Source organism: Echiichthys vipera (assembly GCF_963691815.1).
Source record: "Echiichthys vipera genome assembly, chromosome: 10".
Lineage (NCBI taxonomy): Eukaryota > Metazoa > Chordata > Actinopteri > Perciformes > Trachinidae > Echiichthys > Echiichthys vipera.
Window position 1 is genome coordinate 14,534,174 of NC_139835.1, and position 6,000 is coordinate 14,540,173.

General features: G+C 41.7%; 1 long non-coding RNA gene across 1 annotated transcript; it reads right to left on the bottom strand.

Annotated features, from left to right (window-relative positions):
• Positions 1-3,136: 3,136 nt before the first annotated feature.
• LOC310953084 lies at positions 3,137-5,174 on the bottom strand. Its single transcript, XR_014593390.1, has 4 exons — positions 5,103-5,174; positions 3,658-3,731; positions 3,398-3,502; positions 3,137-3,242 (listed from the first exon to the last, which is right to left on the bottom strand). It is a non-coding gene; the product is annotated as an uncharacterized lncRNA (long non-coding RNA).
• Positions 5,175-6,000: the final 826 nt, after the last annotated feature.

Sequence of the window (6,000 nt, forward strand, 5' to 3'; positions counted from 1 at the left end):
GTCTCCTCAGCGACAGCTAGTGCATGTGTGTGGGTGTGTGGGTGTGTGTATGTTTTTGTGTATCTCTGTGTTCATATTTGTGGGGGTGGGAGGTTTGGGTTTTCATGATGTTTCTTTGTTGTTCATGTTTTGTTTTGTTTTTTTGTTTTGCTTTTATTTTCTTTAAGGCAATTTGTGCTACTGTAAAAGTATGAAAAGTGCCATATAAATAAAGATGGATTTGATTTGATTTGATATTCTACAGGCTGTACAATAAGTGCACAAACATAGTTATTCACATGCAGGTGAGCGTGACATTTATGGTTCATGTATTCCTGTCATATAGTGTGTGTACTTTGTATTCTTCTGTGATTAGTCATTCCTTCCCTCGCAGCCATAATCAGCCGAGTTCCAGCAGCCGTACTGGATACACTGCTCTGTAGAAGAGTTCAGCTCGTTTCATCATTCGTTCTGGTTAAGCAGGATTAGTCCACTGTGTATAACTGATCATATTCATCATTTTGCACTGTTAAACAGAGTCATTCCCACTTGGTAATGATTGTGTTACAAGCTTTGTGACAACTGAATCATTTCGTCCTTTAGTTGTTGCCTGTATATGTCACCCAGGTGATTAAACAGGGTGCTTTGGAGACAGTAATGGATAATCTCAACTCTGTGACCCAATGGCAAACAAACAACAAAAAAAAGCCCAACATCAATCCCTCTAACCATCTCTCTCACATTGTATAAAGTACATCACACACATTCATGGGTCAAATACGGAACCATAATGGTTAAATGGATTCACTTGCCATAGATGATTACTCACAGAAGCATCTGGCCTTTTTGAAAGAGCACAGTTTGTTTCAGCCAACCACAGCCGGGCAGATTAACATATTTCCCATGATTGTTTTCATTAGTGTGTAAATGCCAGGGTCGCCCCCAGTCCTCAGCGCCGAGGGAATCAGAACAGGCGAAGAACACTGCCTGTTTAACAGGCAGGAAGGTTGGGGGTAGTGGGGACACTAAGTAATATTCATAAGGCATACGTATATCTATAAGCCTAACCCCACATGCAAAAACACGCACCTACTCTTCTACATGATATTCACTATAGGATGCTACTAATCTGTATTACACTGTCAAGTTCGAACATCCACAAGAGGAAATGACTCCCATTCATTTAATTCCATGGATTAATAGCCGCCTCCACTCATGTTGATTCAGTGTGTCAGTTTGAGCAGCAGGGATAGGGTCTAGACTTGGCTCGGCTCGGCTCGGCTCGGCTCGGCTGCAGAACTCTTTCAACTCCATCTCCTTTCAGACACTTTCCACAGAGGCAAGGAATGTTTCAGGTTTTTGCAAAAATACAGAGTCAGATTAAACCCAGTTACACCCAGGCTTTCTCTTGTGGGTATGAGGAGAGATAGCAGCAGCCTGAATGTCTGACAATGAAACAGCAGGGTGTACTGTCATTGTGGAATTTTTGCAATTTGAACGCAATCCCACAAGTGCCTGTCACCATGCTATGATACAAAACAAATATTCAGGGAGCTGACTGCGAAGCCTAAATGAAACTCTGAATGTTGCCTTTTGTAGCAGCCAGTTGGTTTCCTTCAACACAGCAGATATATTTTATATTCTATCTGGATGTGAATTGCTTTTCCGCATATTTTATTCCTGCAGCCATCCCTTTTCTAACCTAGAAATGCACATATGCGGTTTATGATACTATCGCTTTCTGATTCCACAAATGCATCGATGAAGGCAGTGAAAGTGTCTTAAATATGTAATTTCTTGGCCACATGTATGACACCTAATTAAAATGTAAGGAGTCTTTGTCTATCTGTTGACATTTTCTTAACAACCATTCATCCACTCCACTTCACACCTGGCGGATGTATTGCTGAGGACCCAAGGAAGTGCAGTGTAGAGTGTTAGCTCTTGAGAGCTACAGGACATATTTATTAGTAGTGTGTTGAGAGGGCACCCTTAATAACTGCAGAACGGCATGCTGGGTACAACTCGCGTTTTGTTGTTCGAGAAGAGATGAAACTAGGGAGACCTGAGATGTTACATGATAGCAAACTCTAACATTTCAAGCATTATATAACTTTTGGAATGGATGCTTTTGATTGCTGGAAAAGGCCGGGTCCCAAAAAGCTAGCTGTTAGTAAATGACGGGTATTCTCTAGCATTGCTAGGGGACTCAACTATGTCTTGGCGCGTGTACTGGACAGGAGCCAAGGAAGTGCAGTGTTGAGTGTGAAGTAGTTCTGATGCGGAGCTCTTGAAATACCCCTCCTTTCCTCTTCCAAACAGGCACTATTTGAAAAGGCACTGCTCTAGTAACGCTAAAAGACGGAAGCTGAAGCATGTACGAGTGAAAACGTCAGCATCCTCACCAGTGGGCGATCCATGTTGGAGAAATGGGAATAAAGGAGCAGCACTACTGTCCTTGTATTGTGGGATAGAGCTAATAAACCACATAAAAGCACAGTAGGATCGGTCATTTTTATTCTATCATATTCCTGTTTGGATGCTTACTTTAGAAAAACCTAGCCTACTTGGACAAGCACCAGAGGTTAGATTTATGCTTTGTTTATATTTTAAAACAAAATTTCACCTCAAAAGAAATAATAATTTATTATAGGCTAAGGGATTTGAGGATTAAGATCTTTTGGCAAATGTAATACAGTTCCTGAGTTTTGCTGTGGGAGCTTCTCCGAATCCAATAACAAACAGCATAGAGTTGATGCCTCTTATGTATGTGGAGAAAACCATGATCTCCATGCTTACTGCATTAGTATCAATGACATTGACATTGACATTGACGTTAAGGTAATTCGAAGGGGTGACCATCATGATGGACCACTAATGAAAATAAATGGCAGCAGCACACACTGGTGCACACACAGTGGCGGGGCAAGGGTCCTTTGGGGCTCCAAGCAAGAAATTTGTGGGGGCCCCACCCCATCCCTCCACAGTGAAAAAAATTGTTTTTGCACACAATTTCTGGGACATTTGATATGTATACTGAAAATAATACTTTAGAAGAGATTAGGGGTTCTCAAAGTGAATTTCAGGGAGGAACAGAAATTCTTAAAACCCTACGCCTATCAATAATTGTTTTAAATTAACTGACACCAACACAATATAAAATATGAACTTTTTTTATTACAAAAAATAGAAATCTGAATGTTGTTAACAATAAAATAAATACAAAAATAAAATTGACTGTTCACATTTCGGTCTTGATGGAGCTGATGACAAAAAAGAAAAAAAAACAACAACAGGGTATATTTGTTATAAATAATCTTTAATAGCACGGGCTAATTACAGCAATTCTTGTTGCAGTTATTATTATTGTCATTGTTATATGTTCTCTATGGAAGTAAAAAAAAATTATTTAACTCACAGTCATCTGTGTCAGCAGTTGGACTTGATCTCTGATCATCGGTTGGATGTTCCTGCACAGGAGGTTGGGAAACCACTGTGCTGCTGGAGGTGGATGTTGATGGAACTAAACTCAAAAAACAACAACAGGGCATATGAGAATCTCTAAGGGCAGGCATATGATTATGTATGTGCACAGCATTTTCTACTACTACAGCTTAATACTACTGCCATGAAGAATATTAAGGCATAACATTATCAATTGTGGAATAATGAACTTACAGTTGTCATCAGGGATGGGAGGGGGAACATCATCCTTCCCTGTATGTGTTGGTTTAAAAAAGACAGTAATGATCCTGAGGAGAGATGAGAGGGAAACATATTGTTAAGTTCAACATGTATTATGCACTTGATGTACTCTTGTGGTGGGTGCACATATCATATGTACTGCCAAACACATATTTCTCCCTTTCTGGCACTATTAAGTTCATCTCATCATTATGCAAAGCTTATCATAGAAGGTGTACTTTAGTATTACATACTACAGTGGAAACCGCTTATAGTGATCACGTTGGTCCAGAGCCAATTTGATCACTATAAGCGGTTGGTCGCTATAACCGAATTCTTATTACAGTATTTCACATTTTTTATGCAGAATATTATCTAAACGCCATTTGTATCGTTTTTCAATGATAAGAATTGCACGAAACGAACCGTTTCAGCATTTACCGAATTTTATTATGGTTTCAAACACATTCGTTTCAAATGCTCCTTTTGAGAGGAACCATGCAAGTTATATTACTGCGCAGTGCGCAGACATAACTCATAAATACATAAATACAAATACAGTAACTTCTTCTGTGCGTCGGCTCTGCCGTGAAGCCGGTTCATTTTTTTAAAACAAGTCTTAAAATAAACTTTGAAACACTGTTTCATAGAACAACAACATAGAAGATAACAACGGCATCAAGAAGAGTTAAGCTACGTCTGTTTTGTGTTGCGGCTCCGCTGCGCCGCGTTAAGAAGTCACTTCACATGTTTCCATGGATCAGTGTTGTCTAACACCAAGTTCACTGGTTTTTCAAAACGATAAAAAAAAATCTGTCATAAGCCTTGAGGAGACGTTTCTCATCAGGTGGCAATGACTTCCCTTTTCCAGCCATGATTCGCGCGCTTGCTGCCGGTGTCAACTCCTTACATTAACTAGCTGTTAGCTCACTCGTTAGCTAGCTGTTAGCTCACTCGTTAGCTAGCTGTTAGCTCACTCGTTAGCTAGCTGTTAGCTCACTCGGCAGAAGCAGACGTCCAGCACGTTTTCATTCATAAAATGAGAAAAAAAATGAACACTATAAGCGGATTTCTCGATCACTATAAACGAATTATTTAAACAGCATTTGTATAGAAATGATTCTGTCCCAAGCCTTTTGATCCATATAAGCGGTTGATCACTATATCCGTGATCACTATAAGCGGTTTCCACTGTATTAGGCTGTTGTTGTTGTTGTTGCTGTTGTTGTTGTTGTTGTTAGACTGTCTGCCTCACTAAACTTTCTGTTGTTTTCTGCTGGTTGAGACTGGAGAGTGGTGCACATCTCCTCCTGCTAGCTAGCTTCATGTAGCTGTGTCATGTTACGCATTCGTCATAGCTTAGTTTTTAGCTTATTAGCCGCTATGGAGTCCGTGACAACACAACACAGTCAGTCAGAAAAACATAACAATGCACTTACCACTGTCTTACTTTCGTTTTTCCTCCCTTTCCTTCCTCTGTTTTTTCTTTTCTGCCCCGCTGGGATAACTCCTCTTCATCTTTTCGCAAGCGCGGAGCTCGGTGTAAGTGGGCGGAGCTCGGTGCTAAACAAACAATCAAACCTGCGGTTCGCGCTGATTGACACAGACAGCGCCGACGGCAGAAGTGAGTGACGTGGGGGCCCCCAAGGGGGGTTGCTACGGCGCTTTTTCATAGTAAATGCCCGTTTTTGTCGTTGCTGTGCCGTACATTAGCACTTGGGGCACCGGTCACTGGGGAGGATGCCCAAGTCGGGGCCCCCTGGAAGCCGGGGCCCCAGGCAATTGCCTGGTTTGCCTGTTGGCAAGCCCCGCCCCTGTGCACACATAAAGGCAGGCTTTTACGTGGGCAGAAGGCATGCACAAACAGAAAAGTGGGTCCTCATCAGGATGTGGACAAAGGTCACAGGAAATTCAGTCTCCCTTAACCTCTGTCTTTTCTCCGCTTGCACATTCCCGCTCTTATCATCCATCTATCCGTTTTTCCTGCAGTTATCCAGCACAGCAGCTGCATATAGCTGCATCGCCCCCCGCCTCTAACACTAAAATGACCTTCACAAGCTCAACGTGCCGTAAGATGGGATAGACAGAAGCAGAGTGGTATGGAGAGAAAAAGGATGAGGAGAAGAGGAGGCAGGAGGTGCGGTAAATGGGAGAGGTAAAGAAATGAAATGGCAGAGAGAGAGAGAGAGAGAGAGAGGGAGAGAGAGAGAGAGAGAGAGAGAGAGAGAGAGAGAGAGAGAGAGAGAAGGGAACACAAATGTAAGATGGGGAAGAAGAAAGGGAAACTGTGAAAAAAGATGAGATTGGGTGTGGAATGATAGCCCACTAACAAAAATA